Below are 26,266 nucleotides of genomic sequence, written 5' to 3'. Positions count from 1 at the left end.
TTAGGTAGGTCACTGGATACAAGTACATAGGTACCTTGAGATCATTGCGATATACTTTATAAAAGAGGATAAGTGCTTCCTCTCAGGGAAAGAGAATGATTCACTCCTGGAGCAAACCTTTTTGCCGGGTGCAGATTGCATTAGTCGAAAGATTGCATTATGTCTTGTCTCCATACTGAGCAAGGGCATGATGCAGGGTGCAGGATGCAGGGTGAAGGGTGCAGGGTGCACGATGCAGGGTGCAGGGTGCAGGGTGAAGGGTGCACGATGCAGGGTGCAGGGTGAAGGGTGCAGGGTGAAGGGTGCACGGTGCACGATGCACGATGCAGAGTGCAGAGTGCAGGGTGCAGGGTGCAGTATGACCTGCAAACCAAAGGCAGGGGACGGTACTTTCTGTAAATGCTGATCGTATCAGATAATTTAATGCCATAGAAATTAATGGGGAAAATTCATAAATGAATTGAATTTAGTCTTAAATTGAGAATCTGGTTATTAGACCTATCCTTTCAGCCTGTGTCCATCTGTGTTCATACTGATTTAATGTGACAGGGTCTTGTAAGAAAGAAAGAGTCTCAGACACACTCGAAAAGAAAATAGCAAAACATATCAAGAATGTACTGACTGGGCATTTTCTGAATGTATTCTTTTTCGGTCTCTGACATTTAGAGTTGCAGTTCTTTTTTCCATAATGTCTGAGGAAATACTATGATTAGCCTTCTAGAACAGCAGGAATGGCCTATCTGCCAAGGTTATCCACAGGCAATTATTCTTATCAGAGCTAGAGCAGGTTGACTTTATGTCTCGTGTAAACAGATAGACACAGGGCCTGTGCTTCTGTCTCAAATGATAAGCCTCAGCCGAGCTCCAAATAAATCATTCTTACCAACCTTCAGAGGCCAGCCGTAATGTAAGTTAGTGACTACTAACTTGAGAATTCAATGAGGTTAAAGGTACTACTACATATTGGTTCATTTCAACAACACGTGGGCAAAGGCTATTGATTCCTGAAGCCGGGCACTTTTTTAAATTGAAGAAATTCAATTAATAACTTACTCATTTTGGATTGCAAAATAATGCTGTACACCAAAGAATCTTCATTGAGATTCCCAAAAGAAGATAGAGAATGTTATGTATTTAACCCCTTGTAAACTGCATCACACCTGACCACCAGAGGTCCCACCTGTTGGAGTCCCAAGGAATCCCAGCATCCCTTGGGAGCACAGCATATAAGCAGGCCACCCACGAGGTACCTGCACTCTGGATTCTTAATAAAGGAGCTAAGGTCACACTTGCTCATTACACACAGTACTCAGTCTGACCATTTATTATGAGCATAACAATTGGCGACGAGGTAACGAACAACCGCATGAAAATGCAAAGAACAGACGGCATCCTGGAGAAGTTCTCAGAGGGGAACGATTGGGAGGCCTTCGTGGAGAGACTCAACCAATACTTCATGGCCAACGAGCTGGAAGGGGACGAGAATGCGACCAAACGAAGGGCGATCCTCCTAACTGTTCTGAGGGGCAACAACCTATGGCCTCATGAAAAATCTCCTGGCCCCGGCAAAACCAATAGAGAAATCCTACGAAGAACTGTGTACGCTGGTCCGGGAGCACCTAAATCCTAAGGAAAGCATTCTGATGGCGAGATATCGGTCTACACGTGTCAATGATCGGAGGGCCAGGAAGTGCCGAGCTACGTCGCCAAACTAAGGCGCCTTGCAGGACATTGTGAGTTTGAGGGATTCCTAGAACAAATGCTCAGAGACATTTTTGTACTGGACATCGGACACGAGACAATCCTTCGCAAACTGTTGACTGTAGAAACTTCGAATCTGAGTAAAGCCATAACGATAGCCCAGACAGTTATGTCCACCAGCGACAACACCAAGCAGATTTTGCAGAACAAAGAAGTTTCAGCCAGTACTGTGCATAAAGTAACATCGGTTTTGAACAGAAATGTACAGGGCAGAACATACAGGCCGGCTGCTGTGGCCTAACCTCAATTGACCTAGAGTCCGCCACCATCTGTTAATGCGAGGCAGTTAACATCCTGTTGGCGCTGTGGAGGTGATCATCGGCCCCATCAATGCCGCTTTAAGCACTATGCGTGCAATGGCTGCAGAACAATGGGACACCTCCAACAAATGTGCAGGCAAGCTGCAAACCCTGCAAACCACCACGTTGCAGAGGAAGATCAATCCACAGTGGATCAGATGGAATTGGAAACTCATACAGAGGAGGCAGAGGTGTACGGGGTACACACGTTCACGACGAAATGCCCACCAATAATGTTGAAAGTTGAACTGAACGGTATTCCAGTGTCTATGGAGCTGGACACGGGGACAAGTCAGTCCATAATGAGTAAAACGGCCTTCGACCGGCTGTGGAGAAAGAAGGCACACAGGCCCAAGCTCAGCCCCATTCACACCAAACTAAGGACTTACACAAAGAACTAATCCCTGTAATTGGCAGTTCTGAAGTCAAAGTCTCCTGTGATGGAGCAGTACATGAACTCCCGCTGTGTATTGTGCCAGGGGATGGCCCCACGTTGTTTGGCAGAGACTGGCTGGGGAAAATCCGCTGGAACTGGGACAACATCCGAGCGCTTTCATCCGTCGACGACACCACATGTACCTAGATTCTAAGCAAATTCCCTTCGTTATTCGAGCCAGGTATTGGAAAATTCTCGGGGGCGAAATTGCAGATCCATTTGGTTCCTGGTACACGACCCATCCATCACAAGGCTCGGGTGGTACTGTACATGATGTGTGAGAAAGTAGAGATTGAGCTGGACAGGCTGTAATGTAAAGGCATCATTGCGCCGGTGGAATTCAACGGTACGGTTAAAATTTGCAGGGACTATAAAGTAACAATTAACCGTTTTTCGCTGCAGGACCAGTACTCACTACCTAAGGCAGGCGACCTATTCACGACCCTGGCTGGAAGGAAGACATTCACCAAGCTGGACCTCAGCTTACATGACACAGGAGCTGGAGGAGTCTTAGAAAGACCTCACCTGCATCAACATGCACAAAGGACTGTTTATCTACAATCGGTGCCCGTTTGGGATTTGGTCGGCCGCAGCAATCTTCCAACGGAACATGGAGAGCCTGCTAAAGTTGGTTCCTTTGCACAGTGGTCTTCCAGGACAAAATATTGGTTACAGGTCGGGACACCATGGAGCACTTGAAGAATTTGGAGGAGGTTCTTAGTTGGTTGGATCACGTGGGGCTCAGGTTGAAACGTTCGAAGTGTGTTTTCCTGGCACAGGACATCGAATTCTTAGGAAGGAGAATCGCAGCAGATGGCATCAGACCCACCGATGCCAAGATGGAGGCCATCAAGAACGTGCCGTGACCACAGAACGTGACAGAGCTGTGGTCGTTTTTGGGACTCCTTAACTACTTCGGTAATTTCCTACTTGGGTTAAACACCCTGCCAGAACCCCTACATGCGCTACTGCGCAAGGGAGACAACTGGGTATGGGGGAATTCACAAGAGGCTGCCTTTAAGAAAGCCAGAAACTTATTGTGTTCGAACAAATTGCTTGTCCTGTATAACTCATGTAAACGATTGGTGTTAGCTTCCAATGCGTCATCTTACAGGGTCGTGTGTGTGTTATAACAGGCTAATGAATCTGGAATTTTGCAACCAGTTGCGTATGCATCGAGGAGTTTGTCCAAGGCCGAAAGGGCATGCAGCATGGTTGAAAAAAAGGCTCTGGCCTGCGGTTTACGGGATAAAAAAAATGCACCAGTACTTATTTGGCCTCAAGTTCGAGCTTGAAACTGACCACAAGCCACTCATATCGTTATTCTCGGAGAGCAAAGAGATTAATACCAATGCCTCTGCCCGCATCCAAAGATGGGCACTCACGCTGTTGGCATACAACTATGTAATCCGCCACAGACTGGGCACCGAGAACTGCACAGATGCTCTCAGTCGGCTACCATTGCCCACCACCAGGGTGGAAATGGCACAGCCAGCAGACTTGCTCACGGTCATGGAGGCATTTGAGAATGAAAAATCAGGACCTGGACCAGTCAGGATCCTTTACTGTCCCTGGTAAAAAAAACTGTGTCCTCCATGGGAGCTGGTCCAGTGTCCCAGTGGGGATGCAGGAAGCAATTAAGCCATTCCACAGATGCAAAGATGAGCTGTCCCTGCAGGCGGACTGACTTTTGTGGGGCAATCACGTAGTCTTGCCAAAGAAAGGCAGAAACACATTCATTTGCCAGGCGTGTGGTGGCCTGGCATCGACTCAGATTTAGTCATGTGTGCGCCAGTGCAACACTTGCTCTCAGTTGAGCAATGCACCCAGAGGGACACCACTAAATTTGTGGTCCTGGCCATCCAAACTGGGGTCGAGGATCCATGTAGACTATGCGGGCCCATTCCTCGGTTGTCGTGGATGCTTACTCAAAGTGGATTGAATGTGCAATAATGTCTGTAAGCACATCCACGGCCATCACTGAAAGTCTACGAGCTATGTTTGTCATGCACGGCTTGCCTGATGTCCTAGTCAGCGACAATGGGCCGTGCTTCACCAGTGCTGAATTCAAAGAATTCATGACCCGCAATGGGATCAAATATGTCACATCAGCCCTGTTCAAGCCCGCATCCAACGGCCAGGCAGAACAGGCCATTCAGACCATTAAGCAAAGCTTGAAACGCGTGTCGGAAGGCTCCCTGCAGACCCGGTTGTCCCGAGTACTGCTCAGCTACCGCACCAGACCCCACTCACTCACGGGGATTCCCCCAGCTGAGCTGCTCTTGAATAGCTTAAAACAAAGCTCTCTCTGGTCCACCCTGATCTACATGATCATGTGGAGAACAAGCAGCATCAACAAAGTGTGTACCATGACCGCGCAAATTTGTCACGCGATATTGAGATCAATGATCCTGTGTTTGTGCTCAATTATGGACATGGTCCCAAATGGCTCGCTGGCATGGTCACAGCCAAAGAAGGGAGTAGGGTATTTCAGGTCAAACTGACCAATGGACAAATGCACAGAAAACACTTGGACCAAATCAAATTGCGGTTCACCAACAGCTACGAACAACCTGAAGAGGACACCACCAACTTTGATCTCCCAACACACACACAAGTAACAACTGACATCACAGTTGACCACAAAACCGAACGCATCATTCCCAGCAGCCCAGCAAGGCCGGCTGCCCAACAGCCCAAAGAAGAACTGACCAACCCATCCACACCAGCATTTGTACCGAGACGATCGACAAGGGAGCGCAAAGCCCCAGATCGTCTCACCTTGTAAATAAGAGTACTGTTGACTTCACGGGGGAGTGATATTATTTATTTTACCTCTTGTAACCTGCATCACACCTGACCACCAGAGGGCCTACCTGTTGGAGTCCCAAGGAAACCCAGCATCCCTTGGGAGCACAGTAATATAAGCAGACCACCCATGAGGTACTTGCACTCTGGAACCTTAATAAAGGAGCTAAGGTCACACTTGCTCATTACACACAGTACCCAGTCTGACCATTTATTATGAGCGTAACAGAGAACATTTTAATGGAACATTTATTAAAGTGACTGAAGAAATATACTTATTTATTTTTGGTCAACTGGGTGTCTGACATGTATGGAAAGTCATTACCATGGTTATAAATCTCCAAACCAAGCTACTGAGAAATCCACACTGGCACAGTTTCTGACTGATTGACATGAAGTACACACACTCTCCTCATAGAAACATATCCCATTTACCCAAGTCCACAGAAAAAATGTTGCAGGTTGACAAGAGCCAAGGCTTAGGGACCTCCCAGGATGCACAGGGGTATACAATCAATCTATCATTGTAGCATGCTCCTTCAGGAGTGTTGCTTGGTGGATCATATGTCTTCATCTCTCGTGCTCCTTGATTCACCACATGGCGAAAAGCTTCCTATATTCTGGGACCTGAGGTTAACTGTAGTGGTCTTCTAGGAGGGCATTTTGAGATCTTTGGAGGACATGTTCTGAGTATCTTGCAGGCATCATGTGACTAGTCAAGCCTGGCCATGTTCCGAAACTGTGCTAAACACCTTTTGGCAATTGTGATACTTAGGGGAGGTTAAGTGATCATCTTGCTGCAATTTCTGGAGTGTTTTGAAATGACTTGCAGATTAGTGATCCCAGATAGGTAAACTGCTCCATGCATTCTACAGTCTCACCTCCAATCTCTGGATAAGGCTGGCATAGAAGAAAGTCACGGATTTTAGTTTTCTTCCAATTGACTCAATGCGCTGGCTTCTTCTGTGAAGATTTCCTCAGGTGAGACTGTGGAATGAGTGAAGCAGTTTATGTATTTAATATCAAAGATCGACAGGCAGTCCAGAAATTGCAAGCTTATGTGAAGTTAAGTGGGAAGAATCACAGCCAACAGCGACAGATTTACCAGTGTAAAATATTTAAGTAATCTTTGAAGAGAATCACCGGAGGCAATTTTAACCCTACCCACTTGACAGAAACCAGGAAGGTGGGCACTCAGGTTACTTACCCGCCTGGATCCCGCTGATCACAGTTTATGCGTAGTCTTCTGGACGGGTGGCCAAGACACCCAATGCCAGCGGAGTCTCTCTTTAAATATGCAGATCAGGGTTCAATGAGGTCATCGAGCCGTGACTACAATTTTAACTCCTGCCTGAGCGTGGCTTTCCATATGGCTCAAGAGAGTCGATTTTCTCCTGAGATGAAGAGGCAAACACAAAAGTGAGGCCAGGTGGAGCAGGAACAATTAGTTTGGGCCTCGCTTTCCCTTCACCGCCCCCCTCATTCCCTCTTAGAAGATCTTCCTGGAACACCCTTCCTCACTCTTACCCGAATGCCTGCGGGCAGCAGCAAGTGGACTGTTGGCACGTTAATAAGGCCTGGGAGTTAAAATAGCCAGGCCTGATTTCTGCAGCAATGGATGAGTTTACAACTCACCTTGCTACCCACTTGCCCAAAACATGCCCAGAGTTAAAATTTGTTTTAATGGCCACTGTTCCCCAAGCATCTGTAAAGAAAATCAGATTTTAATGGTTAATTTTAAAAAACAGCCATCTGATTTAATTTTCTACATTTTGGCATGCGCCTTTATCTCATATTATTAAATTAATGATGTTATTAATTCCATAAAACTCACATTATTTCCAAATAAATAAATGAGGAAACATCCCTGTTAAAATAGTGCAGAAAGAACTTGAATGATAACATCACAGGCAGTAATTTCTACCCTGACGTAAAAAAACAATCCTGACGTATAGCAAGACGAAGTAAGTTTTACACAAACACAGTGAGGTTCTCTCAAAATGCCAACCAAAATGGAAGACGATATACTGAAGAAATAAATGCAATGGCAGATCACCCAGCTCAGTCGGTTAGGATGGAGTTAATTTTTACTTTCTAAATTATAATTGTTTTTTCCCAAGGAAACTTTGAAACGACATCCTGCCACTATTCACATTGCAGAGCACAGGAAAAAAAGCTTTCCTTGTGAAAATGGTTGGAGTGGGCCACCTGCTGGAGGATGTGATTTTTCACACAGAGAGGAAACCGGTCTTAAATTAAGCAGAAGGTCAAGCAAGAACTTGTGAAAGGTAAAGGGCAAATATGTTCTAAATTCATGAAGGAAGATAAGGCTGTTGTTGATCACAGAACTTCAAGCTTTCTTTGGACATGAACAGTGAAAACACACAGTTATTATGACTTGTCACAGGCGTCTATAAATGTGGATACAATAGCATCACGTCATCATTGTACATCGACTTTCACAGCTTACCATGATCAGTTGATAATGTGTATACTACCCCGACAGAGATATTACACTGTTTACAGTTTTTCTTCCTGACTGAGCAGATTCTTTTAAACAGAGCTAAGATACCCTGATCAGCTTGCTGGCTCATTTTAGTTTCTAACTCTACAGGAGCAGACAACAGTCTCGTGCTGGGGTGGTGGGGTGGCTGGGGGGAGGGAGCGGAGGGGGGGAGTCGGGGGATTTTAACGGCTGGGCCTCACTGGAATGCAGCCAGCCAACTGCTCGGCAATTTCCAGTAGAAAGTTGCAGCTGGCCACAGCGGGGAAGAATGAAAATTGGACGGCCCAGAGGCTGCTGGGCAGCAAGGTTATCCCAGGAGGCAGGTGTCGCCAGGGTCTTGTGTCTGGTGGGAGGAGATCCCCGGGCAGCAGAGACCCAGATGTTCTTGTGGTGCCAGTGCCTCACGACAACTTCACTTGGTCAGGAACGAGTTAAAATTCCATCAGGGTTCCATGTAAATCATGGGATGCCAATATGCATTTATTAATGAGCCTAAGCCGCTCCCAACACCAGTGGTGTTAAAATTGCAGATCCCAGTGGAAATGGAAATACTCCATTTAACTGCTGCCTGCTCCTTTCCTGCCAATTGGGGAGAGTTAAAATTGCTGTCTTTCGTGAAGCGAGATAGCAAGGTGGTATTGTGATGAGTTGTGGTGTGGCGTGTTAAGCAGCAGATTCGTGCCCATGTCGCCAGACAATGCCGATTGCTTAGCTCGCTCTGCTATCGGGGAAAAATGAAGTGTGATAGACGAGGCACTTTCCCACAAGAAAGGAGGGAAATTCAGAGGGTGAGCAACTTTTCTGCACCGCCGAGTGATCAGCTCAAGTGCGGCTTTGGCAGATGTTTGGCAGAAAGTTGCCCCTTGTCCACTCGGCCAATGAAATGGGTGTGAGACCGGAAGGACAAAAGAAAGAGGAATCCAGTCATCCCCTAACAGTTTCTTTCGACATTGGGATGAAGCTGCAGATTCGCAAACTGCCAATCTACAGAGAAACATTTATGCTCTAAATTAATCTCAGCATGTGCTTAGCCTCTAATGGACCCGAGGATGTAGCTAGTTACAGTAATTAGAGCTTGTGCCTGAAAAGGACTGGCCAATGATACACAGCTACACCTTAGTAGCAGAATAATACAGGCTGGTGTTCTTATAAAATAGGGGACTCTCCACTACTCATTTTTCAAGAAATTGCAATGGTTGGAGGCTTTTCCAATGATTTGCTTTATCAATTTTAAATCATAAATTCATAATCCAACCATTGTACCCATACTAGGTATAACTGGATACTGCCATAAAACTTAGAAAGTTACACCTCACTTTGGGAATAGACTTTTGTTCTTAACTTAATCATTTCACTCAACCAGAAACAGTTGTTTCAACTTTATTTGGGGATATCGCTCTTGAAGAGGATCAAAGTATGCCTTTGGGTCTAGATGGGGAGATATAATATGCATAATATGATCTAACTATACACAAATATCTGCCTCTATAAATTTATGAATGCTGTGTGTGTCTACATGTTCCATGACTCACTGGATATGTAAACCCTATGTAAATATAAATGTTGTTACACCAGGACTCTTCAAAATATATATAGCTATGAATATCCATGACCTAAAATGTACCACAACTTGCTTAGCTATATATAGACACCTTACAGATAACAATAACACTTTCAGAGAAGGATGAGAATAGCCCAAAGAGAGTAGAGATAGCTTTAAGACTAAATTAGCTCATGGATTAAGGTTTTTCTTTTAGCATTGTAAAAACAATACAAGGCCAATTTTCCAAACAAGTGCTCGAAGCATGCAGCCTCGCTGATCGGACACATATATTGAGAATTCGGGAATGTGTTGTCCATGATTTTTCATGGATGGAAAGTCATGAGGAGTGTGCCTGGTGGGCATGGGTCTGTGCTAGGAGAGCATATTCAGAAAACTGTCCCTTAAGTGTTTATCTCAATCAGTTAATAGATTTAGAAAATCTTGATTTACTATTTGCCAAGCTGCCGGCCTCCCCCCCCCCCAAACACACACACAATACTGATGGCACTTGTATAGAACCAGATGTTTCAATTATTTGTGGAGAACTTCAATTCTGTGCTCACAAGATAAGCTTCAAAATCGACAACGTGTTCAAAAATATCCTGTCCGTGGGCCTTTTCTTCCTTGTTACAACTTATTTAGTTAGCCTTGTTTCCTGTGCATCATGCTGGTAATAGCTTCCTGTTTTCTTCCTGTCTCTCAGCAGCTCTGCTGCTTTAAGAAGCATGTCTGCTGAAGGAAAACAGCCATGGACAAAGTGACAGCATCAGGAAAAACAATGAATAGAGAGTTGTAACAATGCAAGGATTTGGTCATTTTAACTCTTTCATTAACTGTTGCACTTGTTGAAGTTGAAACAAAATGTTTCCTTGATAGCATAAATCAATAATTCAAAGTGGGTTCAGATCAGATCAGTTTTGAGAGAAAACTATTATATCTATACTGCATTTATGTGTAAAACATTAAAGGGGGACTGCCTTAAAGAAAAAATAATTTGGAAAACTTTTGTTTGCCTGCAGAAAAAGTAAAACCAGAAGCTCTGTGCATTATTTTTGAGATGGGGATATCATAGGGGTTATTTTCCAAGTTTGCGCTATTAGCTGGGAGACGCACACACTAGCTGCACGTATTGGGAAGTCGTGGGCAGAGCACTCAGCATTTCCTGCTGGCCTGGCTAACTCTGAAAATCAGCTCTCATTGTGCAAGTGATGTGACGATGTATTTTGACACGGAGTGCTTATAAACAAACGAGGAAAAAGTTTGCCAAACTCTTTATTATGAAAAAGAGCTACTTTAAAGGCAAGAATCTACAACACTGAAACCTATTGGAAATTATAATGGCAAAACTTCTTTTCAATGTTTGCCTGATTATAGATATTATTCCAATGAAAATTTATCAACGTCATGCACTTATTCAGTGGTATTGAGTGGCATTATCAGATTGATAACAATCTAGATGATTTTATGGATGCTGAAGCGAAAGAAACGAGTCAATTTTATTTCTTATCTGCTTGCAACAGTAAAGAAAAGTCTGGACAGTAAATTGTGAAAATAAATGCCTAAAAGAACATATGCAGGAGCACATTTCAACACATCTATGCTTTATTATCAACCTATCTTAGTGAATGGCCCTGAGTTAATTTTTTCTCATTTGTATAATATCACAGGAACCAGAACTTAATGTCAACAGAATAAATCAAAGCATGAAGCACGGGAGTTGATGAAAGGGTGAACAAACTCCTAGTACAAACAACAACAGTACTTGAGCAGTAAAACACAAGGAGCTTTGTCATGCTTCCAACTATAGCAGTTTAAATAAATCGTGCACTTTTTTTCTTTTGTTCACCATTAGGGATAGAAATTAGTCCTTGTTGCATCTATTTTCCAGGAGGAAAAGGGGGGCAAAATGGACCAATTTCAGGGCGCAACTCTCACCTGATTAGCGCCTGAATTATGTAAATGAGAGGCCACGCACCCATTTTAGGCCCCTTTGCAGAAATTGGCTTGGACTGAGCAGAACAGAAGAGAAGAAAAAGACAGATGCAGAGGAGGAGAGATGAAGACAAATAGCAACACGAAGCTAGCAAAGAAATGCAAGAGTGAGACCCTATTCTCCATTTGAATGACCCACAGCTGTCAACTGTCACACTGCTACAATATGGAATTGGGAGAACAGAAAAGCATCCTACAAAAAATGGATTGTCTATGACTGCCATCAGTGCTGCTTTGCCATCAGTTTTGTGCTAAGGGTTCTTCAGTGGCCACTGTGCCCTTGTTTTTCTTCTTAGGCAGTCCCCTGGAGTCGAGGAGGACTTGCTTCCACACTAATATGAGTTCTAAGGTGACTACTGAGTCCTATCTGGGATCTACAAACTCTGTCCCAGGTGGGGCAGGTGGTGGTTGAAGGGACGGGTGGGTGGGGTGCGTGGTTTGTCGTACGCTTCTTCCACTGTTTGTACTTGGCTTCCGCGTGCTCCTGGCGAAGAAATTCAAAATGTTCGGTGCCTTCTCGGATGCTTCTCCTCCACTTTGAGCGGTCTTGGGCCAGGGATTCTCAAGAGTCGGTGGGTATGTTACATTTTTCATGGAGGCTTTGAGGGCATTCTTGAAGCATTTTATCTGCCCTCCTGGGACACGCTTGCCGTGACGGAGCTCGGGGTAGAGTGCTTGCTTCGGGAGTCTTGTATCAGGCATGTGGACAATGTGCCCTAAGCAGCAGCCAACCGATAAGTTTAATTTTTTATTTAAGTTTAAAAAAAAGTGTGCCTGTGGAGCCAGGAGAAGCAGGAGTGCTCCCCGACTCCACAGTCATCATGATCGGGCATCTCTGTTGCAGCTCCAACCCTTCCCTCCGGGCACTGCCGATGAGGCAAGCAGCCCAAAGTCCATCTCAGTAAAATGTATGAGCAGGCTACGGAGGCACAACAGGCATCAGCAGCTCATGCACAAAAGGTTAATGAGACCTGAGGACCAATTTCGGACCAGTCTCGGAACTCCTGGTTGGGACACACTCTGTCGGCGTGCCGTTGAGTATGAACATGATGGCATTCAAACTCAGGCCTGAGCGGGGAAGGCCCCACGGTTTTCCCACAAGGTTGAAGCAAGTCAGAAAACGATCGGAATGTGAAGAAGCCCTGAAAAGGTACGTTTTTCCCTTTCCTTTCAGGAACACTCCTCCAGGCCCCACAAGAATAGTTTAGGTCTTCCTAATTTCTGAGTCTGCACCCCCAACCCCATTCCCTCCTGCCTGATCATCCCCGGAATCCCCTTCCCCACACATCCGGTGGGAAATGGACCAGTGGCATATTAATGAACCGCATGGGTTAAAGTAACCTGATTTCTGCAACAATGGGTGAGTTTCCAAACCAAATCACCACCCGCCCGCCAAAACTCCACCTGCAGTTAAAATTGGCACCAAGGAGTTTGTCTGATGTCCTGGCCAACATTCCTTTTCATCTGAAACAAACTGAGCATTTATTGCATCCATGAGAACTTGCTGTGTTCACATGTTCTGCAATATTTGCACACATAACAACAGTGATACCACTCCAAAAAGTAAATTGTTGGCTGTCAAGCTTTGGAAGATGATAAGGCACAATACAAATGCAAGCTTTGGTTCTCTTCTACCATCGACAATGATTATAATAGTAACATTGAAATATTATGCTGAATGAGGTGTGCAGTTATTCCCAGTGGGAAGGGAAAATAAAGAAACTACAATATAGAGAGGAGCAAAACAGTAGGAAATCTCCACAAGAAGGAATTATAAAATGTTAATACCTAAGTGATTTATTTTCATGATATTCCTGCACTCCTTATATCATCAGAAGGAAGACATTTCTGATTATATGACAGGGCGAGATTTACTGCCCTTGTTTGTGGTTTGTGATGAAGTGGTTCTAACCACTTGGCCATACTTTATACAGCTGAGAAAATGTGTCACTTTGTACAAAACAAGCAGCTGCCCCATGAACAGAATGCGTGATCTATTCTGTCTGCATCCTTCTTTCAGCTAACAGCTGGACAATGTAAATCCAGGCCTCATTATTTTAAAATCCCTTAATGTCACTTTCATACTTATAAGTTTTGGAGTAAGATTTTGAAAGCTATTGTATCATTTTTCAATTACCTACTGTCAGTTTCATAAATTCAAACTCAAATCATTGGTGAACTTTATTTATCTAGCCCAAACTGGAAAAAGGATTATTTACTTTTTAAAAAGATACTCATTGCAACTTAATAGAAACTTGAAAATTGAAATAAGCTCATTATTCAAATGTAAACTGGTTATTTTGTTATAACTTCCAATCAAATGTATAGAAACATTGGTAAGAAATACACTTATATGCAGTTAGTCTTTGATACCATATATGAAATTTGCACCAAACTAACTCCAAATGTAAAAAGTTTGTTATAGTTTATAAAATGAAGAATGAACCAGTTAGCTGAAAAACTAAAGTGCTACCTAAATACTTATTAGTTTGAATCCAATTGCTGACTGAATAGTTACTTCTTGGGGCCGAAATTGCCCCTTTCTATAAGAGCTGTGGCCACCTAAAAGCGACGACCACGGATCGGTAAGCACTCACCGCTTGGTTGACGCAGAGGGGCCGCCATTTTGTAAATTGCCCTTGTGACTTTCCCAGCGGAGAACATCTCCGCTCCGCCCGTTTTTCTGCCCCGTCGACCCCTTACCGACTGGCGGCGACCCTGTTTCCACCCACGGGAAATTGCCCCGTGGGTGTCGATCGGCCCCCGACAGCTTTTCCCAGCGGACATAAAAATAATTATCAAGGTTTTACTTATACACCAGATTCCACAGTACCTATTCATAATGACATCACAATTTGAAGGTTACAACTCAAATATTTGTTTAACGTGCGAACACAGCAGGTGTAATCATCTTTTTCTACACTTTAGATTTCTACAACAGCAAAATATCAACAGCAAACTTTTAGAATCTCATTCAATAAATAAACTGGCAGCAAAAGTTCCATAGGTAATGTGCAAGTTCAAATTCTTCTCAAACTTTCAAGCTTTGCTGAAGTAAAGTGAGCACAGTAGGAAACGCAGCAGCAACTGAAATAACAGGCAAGAGGAAGCAAGCTCCAAAAGCACATTTAAAGAGTCAAATAGCTGATGACTTATGATGGAACCAAAAAAGTAACAGCAAAAAATAAAACATTAGAAAATATAACATAATACGCCTAGGCTGATGGACAGAACCCCCTCCTCTCATCATGTGGTGGGACTGTCAAGGTTCGGGCAGCTGAGTTTCCCATTGTAGTGAGGGGAATTTCTGCCAGCATTCCCAGGGTTGAGGAACCAGCAATAGGCTGTAAAATTCAGCCCAATGTGTCTGTACAATGCACTGGTATGGTTACTCCTTGAACACTGTATAAAATTCTAGTTGCCATACTACAGCAAGGATATCCAAGCTTTGGAGACAGTATAAAAATGGGCAACAACAACAATTTGCATTTATGTAACGCCTTTAACATAGTAAAACATCCCAATTCACTTCACAGAAGCATTATCAAACAAAATTTGACACCTAGCCACATAATGAGATATTAGGGCAGGTCACCAAAGGTTTGGTCAAAGATATATGTTTGAAGGAGCGACTTAAAGGAGATGGGAAAGGTAGAGAGGCAAGGAGGTTTAGAGATGCAATTCCAGCACTTAGGGCCAAGACAGTTGAAGGTACGGCCATCAATGGTGGAGCAAAGGAACTCAGGGGGCCAGAATTGGAGGAGCGCAGAGATATCGCAGGACTGTACGGCTGGAGGAGATGACAGCGATAGAGAGAGGAGAGGCCATGGAGGGATTTGAATACAAGGATGAGAGTTTTTAAATCAAAGTATTGCCAGACATGGAGCCAATGTCGGCCAGGAAGCATGGGGGTGAAAGGTGAGCGGGACATTAGTTAGGTTACGCGAGTTAGGTTACGCGCTGCAGAGTTTTAGATGAGCTCAAATTTATGGAGGGTGGTAGTTGGGAGGCTGGCCAGGAAAGCATTGAAATAGTCGAGTTTGGAGGTAACAGCAGATGGGCTGAAGCAGGGGCGGAGATAGCGGCAACCAAACTTAAATTATCTGTACTACAAGAGGAGATTGAAGAGCTTTTGTTTGATTCCCCTGGAGAAGAGAAAGCTCAGGGGAAACGTTAGTTAAGTATTCCACACTTACGGAATTGATCAATTGAGATGTGATAATATGTTTAGGATCGCCACAAACTCGAGCACCAGGCAACAAGGCTTAAATTTGGCTGTGAAATTCCATAAGGGTTCTCCCAGTCTTCTGCCATAAATTTAGCCCAAGACCAGCGGAATTCCTGGCAGAACAACCTAAATGGATACATGGTGAGACACCAGGGGAACCCCTATGGAATTTTAAAGCCAACTGGTTTATATAGAGGTTGATGAACGTGTGAAATGAACTGTTCAGGGAAATAATGGAGCCGGAATCTTACCAGCCCTACGACTGCAGGTTTGGAGGTGGACCCGCTGTCAAAATGGCTGTGATTGAAAGCTGCTTTGAACACGCCTCTTTGTAAGTTTCCAAAGTGCCAGGTCTGGCTGTGGTTCACAGGCTTAACATTAATAAGAGGTAATTTAAAGGTATTTAAAAATAATTTTAACAGGTGTCTACCATTTTTCCAAGTTTTTTTATGAGGTTCACATCTCTCAGGTTTCACACCAGTTAAGTGTGTCAGTTTCTCAGTGACCCTCCATTGCTTTGAATAGTTTACAGCTGCAGAAGTGGTAGAAAAGCTACCATTTCACAGCTGTTTACTTTCCAATCTCAGAAACTGAAGCCTTTGGGATTTGGAAGAAACTTTTGAGCTGTATACAGGTTGGAAGTGTTTGCAGTGAACTCTCTATCCACTGTCACCTCCTTGGAGCAACCTCTCTCACCATTGACAGATCGCTTCTGTCATCTCAAGTTCATCTGCCATCTATTCCATCAGCATGGCTGCCCTTGTAAAAATCTCACCTTTGGTCCTCAGAATCCCACCACAATCAGCCCCAATACCAACATCGCTAAACACATTAACATCACCGACAACAACACCAACCTTCTCCGCAATCACCTGATGCTGCACAGGACACAGGGCATCAGCACCCAACCACAATGCTGCCCGAGATGCCAGGGATGGACTCACTATGGCCACATTAACTTCACTTGATGCTGTACACGCTGGCTGCTGCATGATGTGCCAGGTTGGCACCACCCCACCACAGCACCATAAAGCATCCCTACAATGCCCAAGCCATTCCTTTCACACTCATCACCATTGTGGGGAGTACCCTTATGTCTGAACATTCACTACAACTCACTAAGTCACTTCCAAAGGTGCACACAAATCTGTCCAAGAACGCAAAGTGTTCAAAATAAAAATTTCAATGTCTGACAACATATTAGCAGAAACTCTACATGAACATTGGCTAAAAGACCCACGTGCCTACACTTGTGTGTTGTTAGTTGGTATTACAATATTCCGACAGTGGATAATCTAGGGGCTATAGCGGGGGGGGAGGGGGTGTTGGAACTTAACACAATCACAATCACAAAGGAGGTGGTACTCAGTAAGATAATGGGACTAAAGGCAGATAAATCCCTGGACCTGATGGCTTGCATCCTAAGGTCTTAAGAGAAGTAGTGGCAGGGATTATGGATGCATTGGTTGTAATTTACCAAAATTCCATGGATTCTGGGGAGATCCCAGCAGATTGGAAAACTGAAAATGTAACGCCCCTATTTAAAAAAGCAGGAAACTACAGACCAGTTAGCCTAACATCTGTGTTTGGGAAACACTCGGAGTCCATTACTAAAGAAGCAGTAGCAGAACATTTGGTAAAGCAAAATTTGGTCAGGCAGAGTCAGCATGGATTTATGAGGGGGAAGTCATGTTTGACAAATTTGCTGGAATTCTTTGAGGATGTAACGAACAGCGTGGATAAAGGGGAACCAGTGGATGTGATGTATTTGGACTTCCAGAAGGCATTTGCCACATAAAAGAATACTGCACAAGATAAAAGTTCATGGGGTTGGGGATAATATATTAGCATGGATAGAGGATTGGCTAACTAACAGAGAACAGAGAGTCGGAAAAAATGGTTCATTCTCTGGTTGGCAACCAGTAACTAGTGGAGTGCCACAGGGATCAGTGCTGGACCCCAATTATTTACAATCTATATTAATGACTTGGAAGAAGGGACTGAGTGTAACGTAGCCAAGTTTGCTGACGATACAAAGATGGGAGGAAAAGCAATGAATGAGGAGGACAGAAAAAATCTGCAAAAGGACATAGACAGGCTAAGTGAGTGGGCAAACATTTGGCAGATGGAGTATAATGTTGGAAAGTGTGAGGTCATGCACTTTGGCAGAAAAAAATCAAAGAGCGAGTTATTATTTAAATGGAGAAAGATTGCAAAGTGCCACAGTACAGCAGGATCTGGGGGTACTTGTGCATGAAACACAAAAGGATAGTATGCAGGTACAGCAAGTGATCAGGAAGGCCAATGGTATCTTGGCCTTTATTGCAAAGGGGATGGACAAGGGAGAACCAGTTGATGTGGTGTATTTGGACTTTCAGAAGGCTTTCGACAAGGTCCCACACAAGAGATTAATGTGCAAAGTTAAAGCACATGGGATTGGGGGTAGTGTGCTGACATGGATTGAGAACTGGTTGGCAGACAGGAAGCAAAGAGTAGGAGTAAATGGGTACTTTTCAGAATGGCAGGCAGTAACTAGTGGGGTACCACAAGGTTCTGTGCTGGGGCCCCAACTGTTTACATTGTACATTAATGATTTAGACGAGGAGATTCAATGTAGTATCTCCAAATTTGCAGATGACACTAAGTTGAGCGGCAGTGTGAGCTGCAAGGAGGATGCTATGAGGCTGCAGAGTGACTTGGATAGGTTAGGTGAGTGGGCAAATGCATGGCAGATGAAGTATAATGTGGATAAAATGTGAGGTCATCTACTTTGATGGTAAAAACAGAGAGACAGACTATTATCTGAATGGTGACAGATTAGGAAAAGAGGAGGTATAATGAGACCTGGGTGTCATGGTACATCAGTCATTGAAGGTTGGCATGCAGGTACAGCAGGCGGTTAAGAAAGTAAATGGCATGTTGGCCTTCATAGCGAGGGGATTGGAGTACAGGGGCAGGGAGGTGTTGCTACAGTTGTACAGGGCCTTGGTGAGGCCACACCTGGAGTATTGTGTACAGTTTTGGTCTCCTAACTTGAGGAAGGACATTCTTGCTATTGAGGGAGTGCAGCGAAGGTTCACCAGACTGATTCCCGGGATGGCGGGACTGACATATCAAGAAAGACTGGATCAACTGGGCTTGTATTCACTGGAGTTCAGAAGAATGAGAGGGGATCTCATAGAAACGTTTAAAATTCTGACAGGTTTAGACAGGTTAGATGCAGGAAGAATGTTCCCAATGTTGGGGAAGTCCAGAACCAGGGGTCACAGTCTAAGGATAAGGAGTAAGCCATTTAGGACCGAGATGAGGAGAAACTTCTTCACCCAGAGAGTGGTGAATCTGTGGAATTCTCTACCACAGAAAGTTGTTGAGGCCAATCCCCAAAAATATTCAAAAAGGAGTTAGATGTAGTCCTTACTACTAGGGGGATCAAGGGGTATGGCGAGAAAGCAGGAATGGGGTACTGAAGTTGCATGTTCAGCCATGAGCTCATTGAATGGCGGTGCAGGTTGAAGGGCCGAATGGCCTACTCCTGCACCTATTTTCTATGTTTCTATGTTTCTATAAAAGCAGGGAAGTCTTACTGCAGCTATATAAGGTATTGGTGAGGCCACACCTGGATTACTGCGTGCAGTTTTGGTTTACATATTTCCAAAAAGATATACTTGCTTTGGAGGCAGTTCAGAGAAGGTTCACTAGGTTGATTCCGGGGATGAGGGGGTTGACTTATGAGGAAAGGTTGAGTAGGTTGGGCCTCTACTCATTGGAATTCAGAAGAATGAGAGATGATCTTATCGAGATGTATAAGATTATGAGCGGCCTTGACAGGGTGGATGCAGAGAGGATGTTTCCACTGATGGTGGAGACTAGAACTAGGGTATGATCTTAGAATAAGGGCCGCTCATTTACAACAGAGATGAGGAGAAATTTCTTCTCTCAGAGGGTTGTGAAACTGTGGAGAGCTGTGGAAGCTGGGATATTGAATAAATTTAAGACAGAAATAGACGGTTTCTTAATCGATAAGGGGTTATGGGGAGCGGGCAGGGAAGTGGAGCTGAGTCCATGATCAGATCAGCCATGATCTTATTGAATGGCGAAGCAGGCTCGAGGAGCAGTAAAGCCTACTCCTGTTCCTATTTCTTATGTTTTTATGTTCTTATGCGTGCACTGGTGAGTGTGAGGTGTGGCTGGTGAGATGGGGATATGAAAATGTAGATAGAGAGAGGGGGATGGCTGGAGGTGCAAGGTCAGTTGGTGTGAGTAGGGATGTGTAGGAGTAGGGTAGGGAAGGCAGAGTGATGGGGATGCGATGAGGGACACAGCAGGTTGAGGTTGAGTGTGGATTTGCAGTAATGTTTCGTGATCTACTGAGATCATTGAAAGGTTTGCACCACTACAGCCAGCTCCTCCAGATGACATCCCTGCTTGTGCCCGCCTGTGCAAAGTGCAAACAGGCTGTGTTGGTGTCATGGGGAGGTCTCTTCCGCCCATTGGAAGGGAAGAGAACCTCCCTGAGTGCTGTGACTCCCTCCATAATCATATGGAGGGAGTCATGGGAGAGCCAGGGTGAAGCCATGCACCTTTGTTCCGTGGTTGTCAGTGTTTGCAGCACCTCAATGCTGCAGAACACTGAGAGCACAATTTTCAAAATCAATGTGGCCATGGTCACTTTAAGGAAACTGGCTGATGATGCATCATCAAATTATGTCATCAGACCTGTTTCCTTTTAATTGGCCGGGAACCTCGCAGGGCGGGCTTAACATGCCCAATCGAGGGAAGATTCTTTTCACAGTGCGGGCTGGAGCCAGGAGCAGGGTCGCAACCCGCCACGGTTGGTAGAATCATGGGCATAGTGTGGAAAACTTAAGGGGCAGTTGGATAGATACGTCAATTGGGAATGCATAGTCTTTTCTGGTTCTGTATTCGCCAATGCTCCGATATGATAAGCACGTACCATTGCCAACTGTAATGTGGGTGTATTGTTACCAGCAAATCAACAATCCGTTAATTATCCTTTCAACATAAATTATTTAATAAACAACATGAAATATAGTCAAATCCTTTGAGAATTTGGCAAAGAATTGGATTTTTTTGCTTAATTTTCATATTTCCCTTAATTTACTTTTACTAAATATGTGCTGTCAGTGTGATATTGTACAAATAAGTTACAACATATAGAAACATTTAAATATGCACATTTATTTAGAGCATCATTTGCCCAGAGGAGCTACATCTAAGTTTTATTTAGTCTGTGATAATCATTCACTCGGTGCTTTTGCTGCCATGTAGTTTGAAGAATCTGTAAAATGCCAGCTGCAAATAACTTGCTTTAATATGCATTTCTTTTTTAGTTTTGAACTTATCATTTCCTTTAATATTCGTGTAGCACAACAATGTAAGTGATGTGTATATTACTGTCCTGTAATTAATTCTGGTTCCTAATTTATATTTTCTTCCAATTTTACCAAAGGCAAATAATTGGGTCCAGAAACTCACAATTAGAAAAAAATAATTAAATTACATGAAACATATAACAGGTATAAACGAAGCTCATCCAAGTAAAGCTATATAATTAAAAGTATTGGATCTAGCACAGACACATAGTCCATGGGAAAATTATTCGTCAGACGTGCAAAGCAACACACTTAAAAAAAGAAATAACATGTATTTACATAACACCATTCACAACTTCAGGACATCCCAAAATGTCTTATAGAATCATAGGAAGGTTACAGTATGGAAGAAGGCCATTCGGCCCATTGATCTCAGCTAGTCCTACTCCCCCGCCCTTTCCCCAAAGCCCTGCAATTTGTTTTCCTTCAGATACTTATCCAACTCCTTTTTGAAAGATAAAATTGAGTCTGCCTCCACCACCCTTTCAGGCAGTGCATTCCAGATCTTAACAACTCCCTGCATAAAAACGTTTTTTCTCTATGCCACCCTTGGGTCTTTTGTCAATCACCTTAAATCTGTGTCCTCTGTTCTCGACCCTTCTGCTAATGGGAACAGTTTCTCTCTATCTACTCTGTCCAGACCCCTCATGATTTTGAACACCTCGATCAAATCTCCTCTCAATCTTCTCTGCTCCAAGGAGAACAACCCCAGCTTCTCCAGTCTATCAAGGTAACTGAAGTCCCTCATCCCTGGAAACATTCTTGTAAATCTTTTCTGTACCTTCTCTAAGGCCTTCACATCCTTCCTAAAGTGTGGTGCCCAGAATTCGACACAGTACTCCAGTTGGGCCCAAACCAGTCATTTATACAGGTTCATCATAATTTCCACACTTTTGTACTCGATGGCCTAGATTTTCGCCGACTATGCGAGCGGGTTTTCGCCGTGATTTGACCCTCCGCGGCGAAAATCTGGTCGGCAGGATCCTCGGCCCTCTCTTTGCGGCAGCGCTTCCACGTACTGCCAGGGTGAGGTGCGCCGACACGCAACAACGCAAATTGCATTTGCGTCACACTTTCGGCTCTCTCGGGATCCGTACACCGTGCCCAGAATGCCGACAGGGTCAAACCTGGTGGTGCAGCCCTTCCAGCAGTGGTAAGTATGAAGACTTTTATTTTTTTAATTATTTTGCAGCGATTTAGTAGGTAAGTTTTATTTGAATGATTTGTGAATGTTTTTTTGTTGTTTTTTGCAATTCTTTTTTCCCCTCCCAAGGCCTCTCTCACAGCGCTACCGGCCTCGGACTAAAGTTGCCGAAACTTTGCGCCGCGAGTCCTCATGCAACGCCAATTTTATCAGAAGTAAAGGCTGAAAGTTAGGCCTGAAAACGGAAGCGCAGCCAAAACAATAATTTTGGCATAAAATTACCGCTTTCGTTGAAAACCAAAAATCTAACCATGAAGGACTAAACGCTCCTTTCATTTTCGGCAGGTTTTTGACAAGTTTCTCGGCGGTACAGGTGTTTTCCCGCCCGGCGAAAGTTTCCCCCTTAGTTTTTCAATGGTATCGCCCAAATCTCAAAACGCCCACCAACATGCACCACTGAGAAAATTGCCAGGGCATACATTTGACATCAACGGAAGCCCATCCAGATCACCGCGGCCCACGCCCTTAAACAGGGTGGTAGGTGAGTGCTCTGCAAAGAAAGGTAAGTTAAAGATACTTTACTTTTATTTTTTTAATTGTAAAACGGCAATTAGGTGTAAAAATGTCTCGGGAATGTTTTTTAACTTTTTATTTTGTTCAGTGAAAATTTTTTTTTTTAGTTTTCCCCCTTCCCTAAGCCCAACGGCAGCCTTGGACTAAATTTTTTTTTAAATGCCCGTGTTACTTAGTTTCCCCTTAACCACCAACAAACCCGCCGAGAATAATGGTGCACGATCCATTTTCTCGCTGGGCAATTATTTTTAACTTAAAGTGGAAATTTTCACCAGCGTTACTTACAAAACGTTTGCAGTTTTTCTGGGTGGGCAATCGGGCGTTGAGGGGCTCTCGGGAAAGTCTAGCCCGAAGTCTCAGGCACACGGATAAGGCACAGTGGAATGGTACAAGAGGAGGGTGATTCATCTCTTCATTTATACTGGGAGGACATGATAGCTATGAAGGTGAGTTGTGGTTCTAGAATTCTTTCAGGATGCGCTTGACTAATTGTGACTTAACTTACCTCGATGTTGCAGCATATGGGGGAGGTACAGGTGACATTACTGTCTGCAACATCTCCCTCCACACTGTGTGAACCACCCACTTCTGGGGATTCCTGTCATAGGTGCCTAAAAGCTAATAGCCTTTATCTCAATCAAGAGAACCTCCATGGAAACTCCTTTATATGTGTTTTTGAATCTCAGGAGATGTCCCTGATGATGTTGCTCCTTCTGCCATTTCAAACTGGTTTCTACTTTCTCTCTCTCTCTCTCTTCTTCAATTTCAAGTGCCTCTGGCCCTTTAAGCAGTTGCAGCAAAACTGCATTTCCCTCCTTTCCAGTGGCAGTAAAGCAGTCAGAAGCGGGAATAGCACTGAAACCACCTTGCTCTAGGAGTTTCCAGCAATGTTACATGGGTGGAAAGAAGTCCTACGGGTAGTGAAAAATTTAACCCCCAGTCTTTAATGGGCCATTAATTTTGAGCTAAAGATTGAAAAGATTGAAGCCATTGGAAGTGCAGAAAAAGTAATTTATAACAAGTGCACAGAAGCTTAAAAACAAATTGACCCGATCAAGTGGGCTACAAAAGAAACCTGTTTTGATTAAGTGTGGAGTCATTATTCATTTTTGTTCACTCTTCAAAACAGAATGACACCATTGGACCCTGACACGGTTGTTATTTTATCACTGTGAGATGTGTAGTTGGAAGTCAGACTTAGTTCAGAAAAGGAAGAAAAAAACCTATATGGAATCAGTCAGAAAACACGGCACCTTACCCAGTTGCTTTAATGAGAGTTCATTGCCTCCCGTACATATTTGTAAATCAAGGCTTCTAGTGCTAATGTTATTGTCAGAAGGTTGCTTTTGGGATTCAATTGGGACAAATTAGTCACTTCCTTCCACAAGAACTGCTTCTGGCTCACAGGTTTCTTCCTGTAATCTTAAATGATAGTTTCATATGCTTTTTCCAATCCAGGTTATACTCATTATTTTGAACAAGAAAATGAAAAACAACAGTGAAAGCTAAAGGGTAAATTCAGTTACCCTGCATTTCCAGCGGAGAAGCCATGCACTTGGGGAACATGACTTAGATACAGGCCTACAACATTGTAGCTCTGATTCTCTAACCCTCGCTCCTTTCAAGTACTGCTCCTTGTTGACAGCTCAGAATCATTGCATTTACTTTCATATCTCAAGCCCTTTAAATATTGTGTAACATTAGCTTTGCATTGAAACACTCTGTGCTGACTGCTTCACTCATGTAAGAAAGCATAAGACATAAACAGAAGATTTCAATGTGATACAAAAGAGAAAAATACCATTTCCTGTTTTGTATGTGAACCATTCCCACAACTCAAAGGTCTGATGAAAAATCTCACTGAAAACATAACTTGTCTTTCTTTTACAGATACTGAATGATCAAGACTTTATTTTTATTATACTGTTTAGTTTTTACCTGGATATTTGAATTTTTTTTGGTGCATATATAGTTACTGAAATAAAGAAAATATTTTTTGTATACTATTGTATCATACTTTTTGAATAAAAGGAAAATATGGAGGGGTTGACATTTCTATGACTCCATTCCACCAACAGATGTGCGGCAAAGAAGAAACTAATGTAGTGAAGGGAGCCAATGGAATAAAGGTCAGACCCAGTCTCAAATTGTGGGAATGGAGTCAGTGGGGCAGGTGGCCAGTGCCTGTAAGGATTTATCAGCTGTGCCCATTCTGCTGAATCCTGGAACATTCTAGTGACCCCATGTCTCTCTGATGGCAGAGCAGTGACCATGGGTAGACCAAAGCTATGGAAGGCAACATTTTGAAGACTGCTCCTACTAAATTTAAGTGAATTGATCCCCTCCAGGATTGACTATCTTTGGCCTCAAGAATTCTAGGGCCTTTCCTGGATTTTCAGTTGGACTCATGCCAGCTCTCTGTTGGCAAGAGTTCCATGGAGGCATTCAGAGATTGTGCTGGCTGGATTTCCCTGAATAGCCCAGAAAATCCCCAGCCACACCCTCTTGAAATGGGAGTGGACCAAAGATTCGCCCTCTCCCCTCCCTGGAAACCCCCTCCCTGTGCCCCCTCCATGGGAAAATCTCTCAGATGTGTAAACGGCACTGAATTCCAGCAAAACTGGCTTCCAGTCCATATCCCAGTTCTTGGGCTCAATTTTGCCCAAGCCCATTTTCTGGCGTATTGCCAGAGTTACGCTCGTTTTTCTAGGCCAGAAATGTGCCAGAAATATTTTGCTAAAGTTTCCCCGATGTATAATTCAAATTTGCCACCGCGCAGCTTGTCCAGTCGCCTCGGGGGCGTTGGAGCCTGCTGTCTGCGCGGAAAAAACAATGTTGCACCTTCTGCGCATTAGCGACAAAAAAGTAACGTTTTTGATGTTATTCCAATGGACGCACATGCGCAGTACAGCTCCGGGTTGTCAATCGGCCATTTTTAAAGAGACAGTTGTGTGAGAAGGAGTGCTGTGTGAGAGCATTGGAAAAATCGGATCTGTAGCAGTACAAGATGCAACGCGGTGCAAGGACCAAGAATTTCTTACAGGATGAAGTGGAGGCACTAGTTACTGTGATTGAGACCAGATGGCAGGAGTTGGACACTGGCAAAGGTTACATAAAAATTCCACCCAAAGAAATGAAGAAACGCTGGAACCATCTTGCAGAAGATTACTGTGCAATGGTGACCACCCCAAGATCTGGAGGCCAGTGTAAAAAGAAGTGGCAGGACCTTGGTCAAGTAGTTAGTGTAAGTAATATTTTCATTTATTCAATGGAATTATAATTGTAAATGTGACCAGCTGTATATGTCCCGTCCAGCAGAAAGACACCCTCTCTAAAACGTTGCATTTTCATGCAGAGGAAGGTGGCACATAAGAAAAGGGAAAGAACTCGAACAGGAGGAGGCCCGGAAAATCTGCAGCCACTGACACCATTGGAAGAGAGGGTTGCTGCTTTGATGGGTCCTGCCTGGAGAAAAGCAATCACCGCTGCACAAGCTGGGGCCACACTCGAGGGAGAGGGTAAGTCCTGAAAATTCCACAGTCTGGCTTTGCTAAATGTTAAGTACTGCGCAGACTAGCCATGC

The sequence above is a fragment of the Pristiophorus japonicus genome, chromosome 12 (assembly GCF_044704955.1).
Source record: "Pristiophorus japonicus isolate sPriJap1 chromosome 12, sPriJap1.hap1, whole genome shotgun sequence".
Lineage (NCBI taxonomy): Eukaryota > Metazoa > Chordata > Chondrichthyes > Pristiophoridae > Pristiophorus > Pristiophorus japonicus.
Note: the sequence above shows the minus strand (reverse complement) of the source record.